Source organism: Pantherophis guttatus, chromosome 1 (assembly GCF_059756535.1).
Source record: "Pantherophis guttatus breed Tessera chromosome 1, ASM5975653v1, whole genome shotgun sequence".
NCBI classification, from domain to species: Eukaryota; Metazoa; Chordata; class Lepidosauria; order Squamata; family Colubridae; genus Pantherophis; species Pantherophis guttatus.
This window is the reverse complement of record NC_142063.1, coordinates 34,670,680-34,693,054: the sequence shown is the minus strand read 5'-3', so window position 1 is coordinate 34,693,054 and position 22,375 is coordinate 34,670,680. Positions and strand designations below refer to the sequence as shown.

Sequence of the window (22,375 nt, the reverse complement as noted above, 5' to 3'; positions counted from 1 at the left end):
ACAGTATTCCTTCCCCTGCCATGCCCACCAAGCCACACCCACAGAACTGGTAGTAAATTTTTTGAAACCTACCAGTGTTCAGCCCCCATAACCACTTTAAATTCTGTCTGAGTAACAAAATAGGACTGATCTAACAGTTTACTGTGGGGCAAGACATAACAAGTAATGTGGGGTGAGTTTGGGGGAGAAGGCAAGTTTTGAGAGATGGCTACAGCAATGGTTTAACTAACTCTCAGGGGCCACTTCACAGCTGGTGGGGATTTGACTTCTGCTTTACCATGAAGCAGGGCTGGGTTGACACCATATCTTACCAACCACTACTCCCTATATCACAGTTATTGACTCTCCACTTTGGGGGATCAGGTGGACAAGACCACATGGGACAGTTTAAGCAAACCCACCCCCCCACGGGTAGTTCTCAATTTATGACTGCAATTGGGACCAGAATTTCCATCATAAATTGAGTTGGACCTGACTTGATGACAAATTATGTTGGCCATGAAACAAATCGCATGATTGTTAAAGAAATCCAGCTTCCCCGATGGACATTTTTGCTGGGAATCAACAAAAAAGGTAGCAAATCAAGGTCATGTGATCGCAGGATGATGCAACCGGTCATAAAACTGAGCTGGTTGCCAAGTGCATGAATTGTGATAGTGTGACCATGGTGCTGTGACAGTCATAAGTATGAGTATAGGTCATAAGTCACTTTTATGATGCCAACGCAACTTTGAACTGTTGTTAAATGAATAAGTTGAGGATTGGCTGTCAGCCAGGAGTTACTCCTTTTGTTTGGTGTTTGTGTGTTTCTGCAGATGGAGTGGCAGGTGGAATGATGCAGTAGCAACATGCAGGATTGGAAATGAGGAACCAAGAAAGCAAGTTTTGGAGTTATGATTATTTAGATCTCTTTTTTACCTTTATTTTCCAAATGTGAGCCTTTACAGCCAGCACATGTTATTTAAAGCAACAAATATGTGGCTCTTTTTCCTGTGCTTTTGGCAGAGGGGGATTCAGCCTTATGCTTCTAAGAATATGAGACAGCTTGCCCCTGGGCAGAGTACACACAATGGGCAGTATTTTCTTTATCAGGTTGCAAATACATTATCACAATATTGCCCTGCAGAGTGGCTTGTCTGTTGGCAGCACATCTTACCCAGCAGCCAACACCAGATATTCAGGGATTAAACAATCCCCCTTGATATGCCAATAATCAAGCAGAAAACAGTAGCCTAATCAAGAAATGTTTGCCCCCAGTCCAAAAATTCCAAAGTTAGGGTTCAGCTATGGACTAGGAAGAAAGAAAGTTGTGGCATTAAGATTTCACCTTTAAAAATGGTTAGCAGGGCATCTTTGAGCTGAAATTGGAGAATGTGTGGATATGGTCTTAATGAGACTCATAAGGAAACAATTAACATAGATGATGGATGCCAGTCTTATTTTGGGAAGCAAGGAAGGCTCAAGCCTATTGTCCTTTCAGAATGTTAAAAGAGTTTCCAATGGTTGGTAGGGATATTTTCAGGCCATTCATTCATAACTCTAGTGCAGGAAGGTAGATGTATTTACTATATTTATTTATTATTTGATTTATATAGCTGCCCATCTTGCAACAACACACAAAAGTAAGACAAATATTAACAAGGAATAAAAACCTACAAGGGTTGCTGAAGATAAGCCCAAATAAAACAATCAATAGAAACCTCTCAATGGATCATCTAATCCCCTAAACCTCAGGCCCAGGTCTTCGATGCTTTATGAAAGGCTGACAGAGAAGGGGCCAGTCTAATTTTGGGAGTATGGTCTTTTGAAGGAAATGCACTGTGACAGAAAAGGCCTGCTTTCTAGGTCCCATTAGATCAGGGTATGGCTGGCTGAGGAATTCTGAGAATTGAAGTCCAGAAGTCTTAAAGTTGCCAAGTTTGACTGTAAAGTTGCCTGCATTAGACTGTATTCTTTAATTGAAAGGACCCTACTGTTAAGCCTTGTGGGATGGGTAAAAATAACAGCAGAGAGGCAGTCCTGCAAATAACTTAGCCTCTTGGTATGTGTGGTGGTTAGAATAGAATAGAATAGAATAGAATAGAATAGAATAGAATAGAATAGAATAGAATAGAATAGAATAGAATAGAATAGAATTCTTTATTGGTCAAGTGTGATTGGACACACAAAGAATTTGTCTTGATGCATATGCTCTCGGTGTACATAAAAGAGAAGATACATTTGTCAAGAATCATAAGGTACAACACTTAATGATAGTCATAGAGAACAAATAAACAATCAAATCATATTAGGAAACAGTCAATATAAATCTTAAGGATACCACAACAAGGTTAGAGTTGTATAGTCATAAGTGGGAGGAGATGGGTGATAGGAATGATGAGAAGATTAATAGTATTGCAGATGTCTTGATTGACGATGAAGGAAGGGAAGCAACAGAAGCATAGTCATATAATCTAAACATGAATGAAAAGTTGTTACAATATTCACAATTGGAGAAACAATATAGTAATGAGTAAGTTAGTCCCAAAGCCAAACCAATCTGATCCTAATCAGTTCCAGAGCCAAACCAATCTGATCCTAATCAGTTAAATTCATAGAGCCCTTTGTGACATGATTGTCAAGTATAGTCAGGATTACCTTCTCTAATGAGGATTGGTTTATAGATAGTTAGATAGTTAGATAGTTAGATAGTTAGATAGTTAGATAGTTAGATAGTTAGATAGTTAGATGGATGGATGGATGGATGGATGGATGGATAGATAGATAGAAATAAATTAGTGATCCTCCAATTTGAGGAGGTTAGCTGGACTGAACTCAAAAGCAATGTTTCTTGGATAAGGCTTCTGTTTATGGAATAACTTATCCCCAAGTCCATCCATCTGCTGAATGATTTAAAAACAGTACTTATGATGTTTTCTTATTTCAGCCAAGCACCAGAATAAGGTAAAATAAATAAGAAAGACAGTCAATTAGAGAAGAAGGATCTCAATCCAGGCAAAGAGTTAGAACACAACAAAGTTTGTCAGACAGCCAAATTTAATGCTGCAAAAGTAACAAGTTACTTAATTCACAACCTGAAACCACAACTCCCAATAGATATTACTGAAGGCTATGACTGCTTCACCCTTAGTACTAATTAACCTGGCTGTAAAAGTAGGTAGGCATGCAAGATGACTTTTCAGTAGTCCTTAAGGGCAATCCCAGGTTTTTTTCCTAAAGTAAGATTATTTTATATTCTAACATCATTATATTGTAATAACATGCTCAGTGGCCAAGATGCTGAGCTTGTTGATGGAAAGGTTGGCAGTTCAGCAGTTCGAATCCCTAGTGCCGCATAACAGGATGAGCTCCCATTACTTGTCTTGGCTTCTGCCAACCTAGCAGTTTGAAAGCACATAAAAAATGCAAGTAGAAAAAATAGGGACCACCTTTGGTGGGAAGGTAACAGCGTTCTGTGCGCCTTTGGCATTTAGTCATGCCGGTCACATGATCATGGAGACGTCTTTGGACAGCTCTGGCTCTTCGCCTTTGAAACGGAGTTGAGCACTGCCCCCTAGAGTCAGGAACGACTAGCATATATGTGCGAGGGGAACCTTTACCTTTACCTTTAAAGGCACTAATACATGGTAACTCTTTCCTGTTCTGGAGAACCTCAAAGATCTGACAACATGGGAAGAAAAGTTCATACTCCTAGAAAGTTATAATAAATCCAGGACTGGCAGCTGCAAGGTTGCACAGGTTATGAAGCTCATGAGGAGAAAAGAGGTATCATAGACAATTAAGAGCAGGTCTGTACATGGGTAATATTTGAAGAGGCCCTGAGCTTGAATACTTGTGATTGCTGGCCCTGTTCATAAAAGTTTTATGTCATGAGAAAAACCATTTTCTGAAAGATGAAAATGCAGAGATGTTGAAACAAACAAAGTGGGTTCTTCTGAGCAACTCAAGTTCTTAGCAAGCTAGGCAAAGAAAACATGTTGTAATCTCTCATCAGTCCTAAATTTCCTCAAAGCAAACCACTCCAAAGCTATGTTTATGCCAAGTATTGGCACTGAACAACAAAGAAAGCTAAGTTTTCGATAGGTCTGGGTGCCTTATAAGCACCTCATCCACTTTATGTAATTCAGGTTTACTTCTTTATATACTCTTCAGGACCTCCTTTCTGAACATTTCTAGTCTGAATGACACAAAACTTACTATAGCTGAAGAATTTAGTCCTAAATAACTACCTATATACTGTATGAAGAAGTTCAATCGAGTATTGGGCTGGGAGGAAACAGTTGATTGCTTTTTTTTTTAAAAAAAAAACGTATTACCTCTTCATGCTTATCATATAGTTTTAATTCCAGGCTGGAGTTGGGAGAAGTATGAACTTTAAATCAGATGAAAAGAACTATTCAGAGTCTATCTTTTCGCAGAGGTACTCAGTGGTGAGCTGGGTGTCAACTAGAGGCAATATAGAAGGGGAAAAAAATTGACTTCTCAAATATTATTACTATATCTGAAGATGAGCAAACATATGGCAGCGTATTGCTTAATTTGCTCTATGAAAATAAAGAATGTCTCAATAATTTGAAAGGGGAAAGAAAAGAAAAGAAAATTCTCATTGGAAAAACGTTGGACTTGGTTAATACTGAATGAAATTATATAGTTTCTGTACTGTATGTAACTCTATAGAAATGAAATGAAAGCTGACTAGATCAGATCTTTGATGGCTCCTGTCTATACTGCCAACACTGATTGATAGAGGCTGTCCAAGGTTACAATTCATCTTTTCCAATTCACAGGAGATTGTGAAGACTGAACCTGTGACCTACCTGAAAAGCTGTGCTTCCTAACTCAGCCTCAGCTTCCGTTTCCAATGCAATAGTTGCAGCTATAAGCTAAGGGAGGAGGAAGGAAGAGGACTCATGCCCATTGCATTATTGTGTAATATTAAAATATACCGATTTGGATCCAGAGCAATATATAAAATTCTTCAACCTGTTTCAGGCTGCAAATGTCTCATCTGGGGGCTGAACATTTTATTTTGTTTATTTTTTTTATTTATTCCAAAGATTTATAAAGCCATCCATTTTATAACCAACTATGGACAGCTCCCAATTAAAAAAAAAATCTAAAAGTTTGAAGATAATCTGAGTAATTTTAATCCAGTTCAATTTTGGTCAACTGTTAAAAGTTCTAGCTAGCTGCAAATCTGCACTTGCAAGTGGAGGAAAGTAGTAAGAAACCTGTGGAAACATAAAGCTTTGCAGTTCATTGACAGTTATTGTCCCTTTCTATTTTTGTAGATTTAACTGTAAGGGTGATAGTGATGGTAGTAGAGATTAGATTTATGAGGAAGAAATATTTCCAAGTAATGTTTGTAGTATCAATAAAATTGATTATTCAAGTAATACTTATTCTAAAAATATTAAAATAATAGCAGAGTTAAAAGAATCAACTCAAACCACCAGCAGCACATAAAACAACTTACATCACGAAGGAGACAAAAGCAACTACTGTCTCATTCAAAACTGGTCTCTATTTAGAACCACAGAATGATAGAGTTGGAAGGAGACATTTAGGCCAAAGTGCTCATTAGGAACCCAAATTAAAATATGTTAATTTGCTTTAAAGAGCCTTCATGGCATAGAATCGTGTCATCACCACATCACCCTGATTTCATTGGCCTGTCTTGCCAGATCTAGCAGACAGAGCATGTTATGAGTTGCGTTGCTTGGAAACTAACCAACCCTAGGTTAGGCAGGGGTGGCTTTCTGCTATGGTGCCCATGCTGTGGAACCTTCTTCCCCCTGAAGTGAGGTTGGCCTTGTCACTATTGAATTTCTGGAGATTCCTCAAGACCTAATTATGCCAGCAGATCTGGGAACCCCAGTGCTCGGGTGAATTAGTGTGGTTTTTAACATCCCTTCTATTATTACAAGGGACGCGGTGGCTCAGTGGCTAAGATGCTGAGCTTGTCAATCGAAAGGTCGGCAGGTCAGCGGTTCAAATCCCTAGTGCCACGTAACGGGGTGAGCTCCCATTACTTGTCCCAGCTTCTGCCAACCTAGCAGTTTGAAAGCAAGTAAAAAAATGCAAGTAGAAAAATAGGGACCACTTTTGGTGGGAAGGTAACAGCGTTCTGTGTGCCTTTGGCATTTAGTCATGCCGGCCACATGACCACGGAGACATCTTTGGACAGTTCTGGCTCTTCGGCTTTGAAACGGAGATGAGCACCGCCCCCTAGAGTCAGGAACAACTAGCACATATGTGCGAGGGGAACCTTTACCTTTACCTATTATTATTCTTTGTTTTAGTTTGGATTTTATACTTTGTAATGTATTTATTTTATTTATTTTTATTTGTATCCTGCCTTTATTCTGTTTTTAGCTCTTTTGTACACTGCCTAGAATTGCTTGTTTGTGAGATAGGTGGCTATAATTAATGTCCCAGAAAATGAATAATTGGCTGCCGTTTGACCATACTTATGGAAGAGAAAATCCACCACTGGTCTGGGTAGTTGAATTCACTAACAAGCTATTTTTACTAATAGAAAGTTTTTAAACTTTGAACCAGATTTTGCCTCCCTGTAATATAAATCTAATATTTTATGTCCTACACTCTGTAGTGATGGAAAACAGACCTTGATTTTCTTCTCTATAATATTTTAAAGGTAGTAGAAGAGTACTTTCATATCCCACTTCTGCCTTTTATTCTCAGGGTTAAAGATTCTCAGTTCCTTTGCTATCTCTTCATGTGATTTTGGACTGTTTCAGATTCTTTGAATTTTTCTTAAAGTATGGTGCTTGGAACAGGACATAGTAGTTTCTCTCTCTCTGTGTGTTTGCCTTTGTGTGTGTGTGTAGGTGTGCAGGTATTAGGAAACGTCTGATTTATTCAAGAAAAAAGTGGACGTATCTAATAAGGAAGTTATCCAACTAAAAAAAAATAGAGATAAACCCAATTTGACAAGCCCTTTTCCTGACAAATCCATGCTGACTTCTAGTAATTGCTTAACTGTTTTTCAGGTACTTACAGATTCATCTCATTATGATCTACTCTAGAATTCCTGTAAATGTTAGACTGATAGCCTTCCTTTCCTTTTGGAAGAACATTTACATCTCTCCAAGGTTCCTCAAAGAGAATATATGACGATTCAGTCAGCTCATCAATTTTTGTCCCCTATAACAGGCTCCTAGAAAGCCTCTGAAGCCTGGGGAGAGCGAAAAATGGGCCTTCCCCACCCCCACAGAGGCCTTTCGGAGGCCAGAAACAGCCTGTTTCCCAACTTTCTGTGGGACCAGAAGGCCCAAAAATCAGCTGGCTGGCACGCACATGTGCGCTGCAGCTGAGCTAAGGCAATGCTTGCGTGCCCACTGATATGGCTCCATGTGGCACACGTGCCATAGGTTCGCCATCACAGACATAGGATATAAGATATTCTACAACAGTATTTCTCAACCTTGGCAGCTTGAAGATGTCTGGACTTCAACTCCCAGAATTCTCCAGCTGAGCTGGCTGGGAAATTCTGGGAGTTGAAGTCCGGACATCTTCAAGTTGCCAAGATTGAGAAACATTGTTCTAAAACAAGGGTGTCAAACTCATGTTGTCACAGCGTCATCACATGATATATTGCGACTTTCCCCCCCTTCGCTAAACCAGGTGTGGGCGTGGCCAGTGCGTGACACATCTAGCCTGTGGACCTCAAGTTTGACAACCCTGTTCTGGAAAGTTAAATGTATGCAAAGTAAAAAGATACTTCTTCATGTTGACTACAGTATTCTCAAGATTCAGTGGTACCATTTCATTTTGTTCATCATAGTTACTTGGTAGAATACACACTTTCTTGTTGAAGAAAATTAATTAAACAAGAGTTATATAACCCCTTTCCTCTTTGTTATCAGCTAAAATTTTACTATTTATTTTCACTGAACAGCTGCTATAGTGATGTTTTTATTGTTTTTTAACTAATCTCAAATTAGTTTGAGCCTGAGCTTTTCTAGACAACAGCTTACAATTCTTATCTGCCTGTCTATACATTTTCATTGATGCCTTGACTCCTTTTCTATCTCCTATATCAGTGATGGCAAACCTATGGCATGCGTACCACAGGTGGCACGCTGTGCCCTATGTGCATGTAAGCTGTTGCTCTAGTTCAGCTCTGTTGCGCATGTGCACGTGCATCCCGCAGGCCAGCTGGTCATTGGATCTTTGCTGCGCATGTACAAGGGTGTGGGGCATGTGCATGGGGCCCCGCATATGCATGTACAGAGCGGGATGCATGTGGGGGGCTGCACACACATTGCATTTTGGGGGCTTGGGGGTATGCGCGTGCATTCATGCACACACACAAGCTTTGAGCACTCAGTGTGGAAAAGGTTAGCCATAGTTCTATATATATGTCCTTGTAGATTTCCAGACCATCAGCAAGTTTTTCTGAAGCTATGAAAATGAAATGAACTGAAGATGACTCAATAAAACTCCAGCTGACAGTTATAGTAGAATGAAGACCTGGCAAGTAGACCAGCTCTTTGTAATTTCCCAGGCAATGGCAAATAAGGGATTGAGAGATGAGAGAATAGCCATCCTTGTCAAACCACAGTTGATGCCTTCAGAGGGACCCTAGATTTGCATACTATCCTTCCTTTTCTAATCACTTTCAGACATTGCTTGTTGATTGCTTTTCAGCTGTTAGGCACCTTTGGATCAACAAGTCTGAAAACCGAAGTGATTTTTTGTTATGCTTCATGAAAGAAGCTTTAAATACAATTTAATGGCTTTTTTTTTAAATAAATAACAAAAGGGTGATTAGAAATTTGATTTTGGAAAGTTGAAAACTGACTATTGGTCCAAATGGACTTGAAATAAAGTTTTGGAATAAATTATAAGAATCCTTCCCGTAAAAATGCTTTTATTTTGAATTATTTTAGAAATAATTCCATTATTTTAGCAAAACATCATAGGAAGGAACTTTGAAGATCGGACACTAGAGGGAACTAGAAGGAACTAAAATTTAAAATTAAAGGAGAACTTTGCTTTGATTTACTAATAAAGAATGGAGCAAAATATTTTAACAATGGGCATATTGAAGGTTATTTGTGAACAATGGACTCATTATATAGTTCAAAAATATTTAGTTACTTTTAAGAGCATTTGACTCTATAGATAGTCTGTGTTTAAAAGATGTTATGGAAGAGGAACAAGTTTCACCAGACAAGACTGAGACTGAGCTGAAATTGGATTTAAAAAATGACAGCCTATAAGAACGACATGGAAAAGATTTTACACTGTGTATATAAAAGAAACCGGCTGATATTTTCATCATTACAATTAATTAATAATTGAAAAATAAATACTTAAAATGGGAATACAAATAACAAACCAAGAGAGTTTGTTATTTTGTGCCAGTGTTGGCACAAAAATCTTTCCTAGCTAAGACTACTGTACATTAGCCCAGGCCTTACCTGGACCGACAGTCCATAATAGAATGCTCCCTCTATAGCAGAGAAAGAGGGAAGCCAGGGAAGCCATGTTTAGTCACTTAAGCTTTTTAGACTTTTTCATCTTAAAAGTACTGAAGCTTTTTACAGCCTTGCATTCCTGCCAGGCTGCACTGTTCATTTTATTTCAGCAGCTGCTTGTTTTGCTAGTATTCACATTATTTTATCTTTATGAACGCATGCTTTAGCGGTTGCTTTGCAACTAGAACGACCTCACTAGTGTGGTAAATTTTTAAGAGTGAGAGGGATTGGGGTCCAACAAAATGGGGACAAACAAAAAAGAAAGTCCAAAATCATCTGAGAAGTCAGATCAAGAAGAATGAAATACATAGGAACATTGACAGAGCAATACTGAATTCTTTTTCTGAAATTTATTCCTCAGTTTTTTTAAAAACATGAATGTCTGAATTAGGTTCAGTATTGAGCTAAGCTTGTACTCAAGCCACGTAGTGTATTCAAGACTTAGTAGTGTCCAGTTTCGATTCTGAAAAACAAGTAACAATCTCATAGGATGGCTTTATTCCCTCCTTTTCTTTTCAGATGAAGGAACAGATCGTGCAGAGGAAAGGACCCCAATCAACTGAGCCAATCACTAGACCAACATTTATAAGGGTTGAATACAAAGTTAAGACATATTTTCAAAATAGAGATGGATATCAGCAAAAAAAAAAAAAAAAAAAAAGAGGTTGAGCAAGCTAAAAAAAAAGTTCATGTATAAAAGGTACCTATGCCAGTAATCCTGGAAATAAGATTATGAGTAGGTCTTAATCAAACACTCTAGCAGGATGGTATCTATCGTCTGTTTCCTCTTTTTCCCAACATAGTAGGCGCCAATGTTTTGCTCAATCATCTTCCTGGTTATTGGGAGATGGGCCCAATGCTGTTGTTGGAAGAAATATCCATCTGGGTTCAGTTCCACAGGAACAGGAAGCTCAGGAAACATATATATTTATACCCTGACTTGGGCCCCGCCTTAGAGCTTCCTCTTCTTGTGGAAGGGCAGGTATCCTGATTGGTTGTCAGACTCCCATGGGGCCATGCAGGGGTAACTTTATAGGTTGTCTTGAGTCCCAGGCTTGGTTGAATCTTGCTGGAGGATGATGTAATGAAGAAGGTTGTGTTCTGAAAGGGTGTTGGCCAATTCCTATTATGGCTTAATGGCTTTGTCCTGGTTTGGATCTTGAGTGAGGACTAATCCTATCATGTCCTAAGGGTGGAAGTCTTTTGTTTTGTAGATAAGCTAGCCCAGCCTTTTGTCTTGTAGATAGCTTGGCACCAAAATATCTGTTGGGGAAGCAGGGAGCTGAGGTTCTGAGTTTATGTCTTTATAAACATGTTTCTCCTTTAGGGAAAATATAATATTCTGCCTTTTTAATATTTCCTAGAATATTTCATTTTTCCAGGAGAGGGGTGGATGCTAACTTTCTACAATGTCAAATAAACTTTGGGATTTGTCTTATTCCACAATATATCAAACAGGTAGGAATTTGAAAGGTGCATGCACACACGCATGCTATATTTAATATTTATATTTAATACAACTATTGAGCAATCAAAATATAATTATATATTGTAGATTCAAATATAGATTTCTACTGGCACCTTTCTATTAAATATAAATAAGCACTAATATGTATCTTGTATTTATGAAAAAGTGAGCATTCATTTATCCTCACAATATTGATACAGCGTATTAATATTACACATATATAGACATGCAAAGATATATTATTAATATAGTACACTTGGTTTTTATTTCTTTAAGATAAATATTAAGCAAACACCAAATGCATACCAACCCTGCGCCAACTGTCATGTTAATTTCTGAACACAGCTGCACACTTCATTCTCCTTGCTACTTTATTGTCATTAATTATTTGCTGTAGGAGGGAGGCTCATAGGCAGGTATTCAGAATGCCTGGATGTTCCTGACCTTCGCTCGTTCCGCCGCGATTTGAAGACCTGGTTGTTCCACAGCTTGGACTGATGGGGGTTTTCTTAATGAATTTTAAATTGTTTTAAATTGGAATTTTAATTTTATATTGTCTTTTAATGAGGAACTGTGCATCTTTACCGTTGTGAGCCGCCCTGAGGGCGGCATATAAATTGCATTATAAATAAATAAATAAATAAATGTTCAGTTTCTTCTTGGGAGATTTTTATAAGCTTTCAAGCCTTCTAGTTATTTGAGGAAGGCCTTAGGAGGTCCTAGGAGAAGGACTCTGTAAAGCTGAGTCTACAGCCTTGATCTTATCCCCATTCTGAAGGCTAGGGCAACAAGGTTCCCATAGCCTAGGAAAAATTGAAATATCAATCAATCAGAATAGAGCTGGAAGGGACCTTTGAGGTCTTCTAGTCCAACTCCCTGCTCAGGAGACCCTATATCATTTCAGACAGGTGTGGCTGTCCAGTCTTTTCTTAAAAGCCTCCTGTGATGAAGCACCTACAGCTTCTGAAGGCAAGCTGTTCCACAGCTGTTAATTGTCCTCACTGCTAGGAAGTTTCTCCTTAATTCCAGGTTGCTTCTGTCCTTGATTAGATTCCATCCATTGTTTCTTGTCTTGCCATCTGGTGCTTTGGAAAATAAGTTGACCCCCCTCTTCATTCTGGCAGTCCATCAAATATTGGAATACTGCTATCATGGCACCCGCAATCCTTCTTTTCTCTAGACTAAGTAAAAGTAAAGGTAAAGGTTCCCCTCGCACATATGTGCTAGTCGTTCCCGACTCTAGGGGGCAGTGATCATCTCCGTTTCAAAGCCGCAGTGCCAGTGCTGTCCGAAGACGTCTCCATGGTCATGTGGCCAGCATGACTAAATGGCAAAGGTGCACGGAACGCTGTTACCTTCCCACCAAAGGTGGTCCCTATTTTTCTACTTGCATTTTTTACGTGCTTTCGAACTGCTAGATTGGCAGAAGCTGGGATAAGTAATGGGAGCTCACCCCATTATGCGGCGCTAGGGATTCGAACTGCCAAACTGCTGACTTTTTTGATCGATAAGCTCAGTGTCTTAGCCACTGAGCCACCGCATCCCATTTTTCTCTAGACTGGCCATACTCAATTCCTGTAACTGTTCTTCATACTGTCTCCAGGTCTTTAATCATCTTAGTTGCATTTCTTTGTCCTTTTTCCAAAGTCTCAACTTTGTAATGTGGTGACCAAAGCTAGATGCCGTATTCCAGATGTGGTCTTACTAACGCTTTATAAAATGGTACTAATGATTTTGATTCTATGCCTCTGTTTATGCAACCAAGGATTGTATTAGCTTTTTTGGCTGCTGCCACACACTGCTGGCTCATGTTTAAGTGATCGTTCACTAGGACTCCAAGATCCTTCTCACTGTTACTCTTTTTGAGCCAGGTTTCACCTAATCTTGTTCTTTACCTCAGAAAGGTTAGGGGATGGCTTGAGAGAGGACAGATGCCTTCAGACTGATGCTAACCCTGACAATGATTATTGTTAAGCCAAGGAGGCAAAATGTAGGTAACTCTTCCTTTTTGAACGAGTTTTATCTGAGAGAGTCTAATTTGTTCTTATCAGGCCCCTATTATTTTCTTTATTACTCTTATTATTTTTACAATTTCTGAGCTCTACTAAATTGCTGCTAAGGAGATTGTTGATTTATCAGTGGCAGACAGAACTGAGCTTTAAAAAGCTGCATGATATTAGGTCAGATGAATGAAAAAAGTGTGCACAGTAGGAGATGATTATGATTTTTCTTTCAAATGTTTTGTCCTCATGTCTGTACAGTGGCAACATGGCATTTATTTTCTGTATTTTAAGCAAGACCCTTTCTTATCTTAGAGATTCTGGATTAATTTTGATTTTGTATGCAACATGATTCAGTAGGCACAATTATCTTATTTCTTATAGTTGATTATGGTGAGTTAATGCCTTTTAAACTAACCTGAATGTAAATTCATGCATATGTATATATGATTCAAATTATTTAGAGGTCTTGTCTTGAAGCATTGCCCAGTCTAGACAGGAAGAAACTTCCTGTTTTGGAAGAGTTGAAAACAAATAAACTCCTTCACATGTTGGTAGTTCTTATGCTTATACAGTATCTTTCATTTGGACATCTAAGCAGTCCAGATTCAGTGTAGAAAGTTTTAGGGTGATGGTCTAAGATTTATGCAATATTCTGCTTAGATGGATAACCTCCCAGACCTATGAGGACAGAAACATAGAAACTTCCTTCAATCCCAGTGATAAAACTCAGATTAAGAATCCTGGTAGGGAGAAACCAGTGGAACCTGGGGCATAGCTAGAGTCAAAGGATATCTCTGATTTTAAGGCTTGTGCTTAAACAGAGCAGATATAGCATAACCAGTGAAGTAATGGCCAAAAATGAAATAAATAATTTTAAAGTTCCTAGAAAGGAGGCTGAAGCTACAGTATATAGGTGTCAAATTCAATTTCATTGAGGGCCGCATCAGGGTTGTGTTTGACTTCAGGGGGCCAGGTGGGCGTGGCTAGGGGTGGGTGTGGCCAGCTCAACATCATTCATGTCAGTGGCACCTATGGTGGCCTGAGTGCTCTGCCAGTGAAAACAGGCTCTTGAGCTCCGTTTTCAGCTGCCACAGCCTCCTGCAACTGGCCCTCCCAAGCTCCGTTTTCACTTGCAGAGGGTTGCAGGAAGCAGCCGAAAACAGAGCTCAGGAGCCCGTTTTTGCTGGCAGAAGCACCACAGGTATCCTTCACTGTTTCCAGGGCGACCCCGTGGGCCCAGATCTAAGTACCCCATGGGCCGGATCTGGCCCCCAGACCTTGAGTTTGACACCCCTGATATAGGTCATAAGAGTTTACAAGTCTACTTCTTGAATCAGGTAGCCTGTAGACACCATTGGAAATGCTTTTCCTTCATCGCTTGTGGAAATATATCCAAGAGAGAATTTCCAAATGGAAATAAATCAAGAATTCACCTCAATAATTTGAATGACTCCTCTTTTTGAGAACAACTGGCTCACTGAACAGTGTGTTTGAGGAAGAATGGATGATGAACCTGTTGTATCTACAACCATGCAGGGGGAAGTTATACACTAAGCTTTAGCTGCACATACCTGTATTAGAAAGGAACCAAAGGAAGATAATTGGCTGATGACCTGCTATGTGTCTCACCATTTCAGTGGACAAAATGACTATAGACATCAACTGTTTTGAACTCTTTATTAATGGCTGACATTGCATGTTGTTGCTGCTTGTGTATTTTGTTTTGTGATTGAGTCTGTATGTAAGTTTTGCTTTTTTTCCTTCAGATTTTTAATGGGTTTTCTTGACTTTCAGGGGGTCACTAGCCAGCCCGATTTTCTCAGTAAGACAGAAAAAACAGTGTTTAACTATTTAATTAAATAAGAAGACACATACATTGACCTTTTTGAAAATTAAATGGACAGGAAGCAAGTGGTTTCTCATAGATACAGTATATGTAGGGCTCCAGGCAGCATGTCTGTTAGCTGAAACTCAGTGTGATGAAACTGCATCAGATTAAGTAAGAAGAATTGTGAGAACATGGGTAAAGTCACAACAGAGGACACTACTCTGCATTAGAAAATGGGTGGTGGGAAGAGATCTACTAAATTTAGAAGTCATCAGTTTAGAATTGACCTAGAGAAAGAATTAAGTCTTCCTTAATTTTCTCTTAATGATTTGAATTGGTTGGGCATAACCTCATATGAATCCTGTAAACATAGCTGGCCTGAGTTTTATGTAGAACATATGCACAGTGTGCTTTTTGATATAGCTTATAAACTAGCAAAGGATGATACCAAAAAAGAGTGTTATAAAGCCCAATCAACTCTGCATTTATTTAATTATAATGTTTGTTAAGATTAGAAATTACACAAATAAATACAAAGACAGTACTAATTAGATAAACCCGGTAGGTTTATATATGAATTAGAATACATTGATAGCAGAATAATGAAATGGTATTGTGGACTGTCCAGGATCTGCCTATAGATGGCAGTTCCTACTTTTGAAGGATCACCGTTTTTTTCTTTTGGTATTTCTCCTCTAGGATGAATAAGCTTATCAATATTTCCTGTGCTTGCTTCTGCCTAAAATTTAAAAAGCAAAAAGTAGGATAGTCCACTGGATTCAACAAATATGACTGAAATTTCCTGTAAGTAAAAAAAAAAAAAAAAGAAAAGAAAAGAAAAGAAAAATGAATAAATCAGGTTGAAAGGATAAGCTAAATCCTGCTCAGAATTGTTAGCTTTGTTCATTGCATTACTCTCACAATTTTATATATATAGGAACATAAAAAAACCCACTCCTTCCTTTGGCTTTTTGGAGATGCAGGGCCCACTGAAAAGGAGTCTACCTTTTCATTCCATTAAATATGACAGGTCCAAGTAAAAAAGGGAGAACAACTGAAATCTCATTTGTATAAATATATATTTATACATTTACTTCTTTGGGGATTTTTTAATTTTTTTTTATCCTTATCCTTTTCATTTTGCTTTCTAATTTGGATTTGTAACATTATAGGATCTTAAACTGGATCTTAGCCATTTTAAGGATCTTAGCTATTGCAATTTAATTTGTATCAGGGAAGCACAGTGGACAAAAGTGTCATATAACAGGCACTGCCATATTATTGAGTCCAGGAAATACCTCTGGTGTATTTATGACTTCTTAATCCTTACCTAGATATTACTGTTTTAGTGCTCCATCCTTTAATTACACATCACTCTACTTTTTCCTCTACTTACTCTACATAATAACTATGTAGATTAATATACTATATTAAGGCATTTAACTATATGCAACTATAATAAGGCATTTTCTTCTTTTTTTTTTACAACATGTATGCCTATGCTATTTATTACAAAAGGGTAGAATATAAAAGCAACTAATATATTTGCTTTATCACACTATGATGTAATAAAATGACTCCGACAAGCTCTTTTTTCCCCCACATGAACTATCAGAATAGCAAACGCCATAGTAATATCACTAACCTTGCCAATTTTCCCAATAAAGTTGCTTTAATACATTTGTCCAGAAGAACCTCTGCTAAACTGGTGATATAAAAGGGCTGATCTTCCTTACAAAAAGAAAGAAAAAATATTTTTCTTAAAACAGGTACAGTTTTCTGGAGGGTGGGAATAGCTAGTTGTTTTTATGGCATACAATAAGGTGCAGATCAAGCACACTTTCTAATAATCAGTGATCAGTTTGGAGAAGAAGACAGCACAAATCATACGCTCTATGCTTTGCCCTCCTGGCATTGTCAGATGCATTTCAAGTGAGATAATCCCAATTCCTTTTCCAAGATATAAACTCCCAGGGGAGCTCAAACTAGAAGAATTTCACTACAATCTGTGTACACACAATAATACCTAAAATCTAAGCTCCCTTTCAGTTTCTCTCTCCACTGCAAATCAAGGGACAGAGAGGGTTTTATTTAGATCAGGAGCAGGTATCTACCTACTGCAAATGGAGACAGTAGGAAAGTGTGATTCAAATGCATCCTACGATAATTAGGTCTTTGTTGTCAGTTAATAGATAATCCTCTCTGCTGACGAGAATACATTAGTTTGGAACAAATGCTTACTAGTGTGAGCGCTGGAACGGGCAGTGACTAACAAGCTTCTGAAATTTGTTATGTCAGGAAGGAGGAGGAACTTAAACCGAGAGCTCTCGCTTTTCCCAGAGAAAGAAAACACTGAGCATACATGTGTGATCTTGTGCTCCAAAGCTGGCAAGATATTGCTTCATAAAGACGGGCATTTGGGTTCTTGGTTGTCCTGTGGTGTATTGAAAGAGTTGCTCCTGAATACAGCTGTTGCATTGGTGAAATTAAGGGAAGAGAACAAAACAGCCACAACAAAAATGCTGGAAGTGAAACCTTGCTCAACATTTACTTAATGTTCATCAATGATTACAAAGTCAAGCACAGTTCATTGCAAGGCACTCAGGTATGTATTGGTATTTATATATTTCATCTCTGTGTGCATGTCTACAGCATATATGTAAATAATACATGAATACTATACATAATCATAAAATCAGTGTGCCAAAGAGGGGCACATTATATGTTTGAGAATAATTCTGGAAAAAAGACAGTTTGCCAAGCTTGAGATGGTTTTTTTCTCAGCTTGAGAATGACATAAACAAATGTATTTATTTAAAGGTCTCCCGGTCTGTAGAAGTTTATGATATGAGCTGTTAAGTTTTCCTCTCTCCAACTGAAACCTTGAGAAGAAAAATCTGGCAGTAGCACGAGTGCTCAAAATTTTGTGTCAGTACTTCACTCAAAATTACAGAGAAACTATAGTCTCCAGAAAATAAGCTTAATTGTGCCAATAAGTTTTCTGTATGTCAGTAAAGTTTCTTTGACCTCACAGTTATTGCAATAAATATAGGGCTTGAGTGATCTTGTAAATAGACCTACTGAGCTGTCTGTTGAAACGTCAGATAAAATCTATTTGCCCTAGAGCTCTCAGAGGAATATTTTCTTTCTTTGTGTTTATGACCCATTGTTTCTGGAATATTACAGAAGAGCTTAATAAAATAGCATTTATAATTAAATAATTGCTTTTCAATTCCAGCATTCTTCATTAGTTTTGGATATGCTACCTTAATTTCTAGTTTGCATGCAGATTTCTCGGCAGCATTTTTGGAAGTGAGTTGTATTGCTTTCTTCCTAGGGTTGAACAAGAGCCACTGTAATAAACTTAGGCTTCCCCCCTCCTTCTCAGTCCAAACAAGGTTTATCTTTTTTCTTTGTTGGCAATATAAGGGCTTTTTTTTTTGTATTCCACCATTAAAAAACCCCATGAATTTCTAATTTCCTGAAGTGGGGTGTTTATATAAGAAGAGATCTCCCAGCGTATGTAGAAATGGGTTGTTATCTCTTGGGCATTCCAGCCATTATTACTTTTAGCTGTAATCCCAGGTTCATTTGGGTGGCAGTACTTTGAAAAAGGAGACATGTATAGAATTGCAATGTTTGTTTCACCTATATATTAATATGACAAATAGATATATTTATCATTTCACTGGGGAAAAAAAACCCAACTGACTTCAAAGTAAACAATTCTGAATAGATTGGAGAAAAGTATGCCTGATAAATATGTATTTTGGGCACGAAATTCCCATGTCTAATGTCCAAATGTATAGAGTTCCTGTAGTTATTTGAGCAGTATAATCAAAAAGTTTTTTTGTGCTGAGAAGGATGACATTTCTGATTTTATCTTGAGATAGCTCATTTAAAATTCTAGCCCGAGAAGTGAATTTCTGGAATAAAACTTAACATCCCTAAAATGGGATCTTTGGTTATTTCTTAGGTTTGTAACTCACTTTACTGTATTGTCAAGGCAGGTGACACTCCTAACAGATGGGGACCCAAAGCTTGAATGATGTGCTTTTGTGCTGGCTGGAGGGGCCTCTTGAATCTGTGGTTTTTTTAAATCCAACTTCTGTACGCTAAAGGAGACTTGGCCTCCGTATTTCTGAAATATTAATCATCTCATAAGTGTGGGTCTAATTCATTATATCCCCATTGTATAGGGAGTCTCAGTTTCAATTCCTGAATTGAATCTCCTTCAAGATCCAGAAGGGCCACTACCAATCAGAATATAGAACTTTTGGCTAGAGCGAGCAATAGCTCAACTTAAGATAGCTTCATATGATCTATCTTGGGAACACTGCCCCAGAGCATCATAGATTTCATTCTGGATCCTCTTCAAGTCTTTCCCAAGCAACATTCCACACCCCCCACACCCCTCACCCTGTCCCGTGGAAAATATGCACAGTATTTACTTATTTGTTTCTCAGTAATGACAGACATTCAGACTGTTGCTTGATTCACTTCTGCCCAGTGGGGCAAAGAAGAAGAAACATAGAAGATTGCATATGCAGTCCTATTCAAAGCAGAAATTATATAGCAAGCATTAAACTTCAGAGTTTTGTTGGCTGATTGTATACATTTAACTTCATAAGGTATATCCATAATTTCATATTCATAAAGCATGTACCAAGTTAAAAGTAATTACAGGCTTAAGCCTTTTTGAAAAAAAATGTAATGCTGACTGGGTGCTTGTTCACATATTTTGAAACAGAAATTATAGCACTAGAAATGATAAATGGCAAAAAGCTGGATAGCAATTCAGCTATCCCCCCAAAAAGGTATGGATGAGCCAGAACAATTGGTCTCCTTAGAATACACAGAAATGCAGGTTCAAATTTTGTTTTGCAAAACACAATTGTCATTTGTATCTCTCGATTCTCATGTGGCTTTCTTGATTTTGGGTAAACATGAACTGGACAATGCAGTAGCACAGCAAAGAAATACATATTTGAAGGTTTTCAGTATGCAAGTTAAAACGCAAAATTATGCCAGCTTCTTTGTATGTATTTTGTATTTCTTTGTACTTCAATGGCTAAGTCTGTTTACAACAAATACATTTAGACAATGAAGGACATTGGGTGTAGGTATGGGTATATAGAGGTAATTCGGATAGGAGAGCAAATGCATCTCCCATATTTATTGGGATGTTTGCTTTCATTTTCCCAATTCCTAAATTATATTTTGCCTTAGTCTTTCCTAACCTGATGCTCTCCAGTTTTGTTATGACTAACTATACTTCTAGTTTCCAGAAGATGTAGCCAACACTTAATTGAGAACATTAGACACTGAAGGTTACATTATTTCAGGGAAACAGAGCAATTTTAATTAATAGTTTGGATATGCATTTCCCATGTTTTCAAAATGGAAAAGATACAAAAAAGATGATAAACCCTATACGACTGAAATAATTTTCTAATATAAAGTGAAACAAAAATACTTCCCACCTAAAATTCAAGGAAAAAACCTAACCCCATCTACATGTATTTATGTATAATTGCATTGCTTCATCTACACGCAGTTTCTTAAAAACTGTTCGATGTGCCATGCAAGCCACTAAAAGGTGACCTATCCTTGGTGTAGGGAATTAAGGTCTTTCCCTACTTGATTGTCACTCTTGATTACTCTGTATTAGTGATTTCCCCCTAAGGCATTTGACATGCTGTGTCAGTTTTGCTGTAAGTATAATCTGAGGAGACGATACTCATCAGTCATTTTGTTAAAATAAAAATTAATAACTTTATTGTCATTGTGCGTGTATACACACTATACCCATACAACGAAATTCACTTAACACCCAAAGTCCAGGTCCAACACACGTAACAATCCCCAAACACACTCCCACCCACCACAATTCTCCACCCCTAAACCACCCAAATATCCATACAACAGACCAAGTAATACTGTCCAACAGCTCACTGATGGTGACCCTTTAGTTCATTGTTGAGTGCAATTATAGCTCTGGGATAAAAACTATTCAGAAAATGTGTGGTCTGAGTTTTAATTGTTCTGTATCTTCTGCCAGAAGGTAACAGTCCAAAAAGATTGTAAGCAGGATGGGAAGAGTCTCTGAGAATGATACAAGGCAGTGATACCCGGCCAGCACCTATTAGCTATATTTAGCTCTAGTCTCTGGGCATTACCATTCAAGGCCTATTCTGCTTTAGGTAGCAGAAGTACCCAGTTCTGTCAAAGTCTGTGGAGTTAGTATTAAATCCCTGTTCAAGAACAGCTGGTGAGGGGTTATGCCATGAAATACCAGGGAGGGAGGGAGGGAGGGAGGAAGAGAAAGAGAGGTCATATACTCAATTCCACTGTGCAGTTCTGCTGCCACCATTGATCAGCTGCAAATTTGACTTGATCCGGGTTTTTGGGCCTGAGGTAGCTTGGCAAGTAAAAAGCCTCCTCTCCTCCTTCCCCTGCCACATTTCCCAGCTTCAGCAGTTGATCTCTAGTCAGGGGGCAGGTAGAAGTGGAAACCAATTCTAACAAAAGGCTGGCCCTGAAAATCTAGTCATCCATCAACAACCTCATCAATGACAGCAGTGCTATGATTGGAAGATGGTTTTCCTGTCAGCTGGGGATGTTGAAAAGGAAGCCTGTGGAGACGGGACAGCAGTTTCCTTTGCAGGAGGAATGAGGACATCAGCATCCAGCATCAAACCAGAATAGATCCTTTCAGCATTGGCAACGGGGATGGCAAAATCTGTGCCAGTTTAATTTTCTGCTGTACTCCACATAAGAGTTGTAACTTTGACTTTGACTTTGATTTTTATTAGATTTCTATACCGCCCTTCTCCCGAAGGACTCAGGGTGGTGTACAGCCATACTAAAACACATATAATTTACAAAATTTAAAAAACCATTAAAATCAGATATACAAACATTTGGCCCACAAATTAAAACTATCATACACCCATTTAAAATTCATATTCATGTTAGGCCAGCCCGGCTTGTTGAAATAAAAGGGTCTTCAGGGTGCGCAGGTCGGGGATCATACATACCTCTAGGGGCAGCTCATTCCAGAGGGCTGGTGCCCCCACAGAGAAGGCTCTCCCCCTGGGTGTCGCCAGTCGACATTGTTTGGCCGACGGCACCCTGAGGAGCCCCTCTCTGTGGGAGCGAGTTGGCTGGTGGGAGGCTGTCGATGGCAGAAGGCGGTCTCGTAAACTCTTGTATTGTAACTGAGCTGTGGAGAAGACCCTTCATAGGATAAAAACCAGGAAACTGATTAAGTACCATCTATACATCCTTGATGCTTGGAATAATTGTGATGCCCTAATGGTTAAGCCTATACTACTTTGTAATGAAGTCAATGCATGGTACTGTGTGGAACACATTAAGGGAAATGATGAGCGGTTCTCCTGGCTATGTTTCCCTTCTAACCAAGCCTTACCTGCAAGTGGGGAAAAAAACCATCAGTTGCTCTCCTTAATGTATGGTGGGGCAGAGCAGTGGTGGGTTGCCCCCGGTTCAGACTGGTTCTATAGAACTGGTAGTAAAACCAGTGGGAGGCTCTGCCCACTGACCCTGA

At 38.6% G+C, this 22,375-nt stretch overlaps 1 protein-coding gene across 1 annotated transcript in view; it reads left to right on the top strand.

The window, feature by feature from the left end:
* The first annotated feature begins 17,050 nt into the window (after positions 1–17,050).
* Positions 17,051–22,375, top strand: part of ESR2 (estrogen receptor 2) — a 68,403-nt gene continuing 63,078 nt past the window's right edge. Inside the window, exon 1 of the mRNA XM_034433572.2 lies at positions 17,051–17,410. The gene's annotated coding sequence lies outside the window, so the exon portion shown is untranslated. The remainder of the gene's footprint in view (positions 17,411–22,375) is intronic.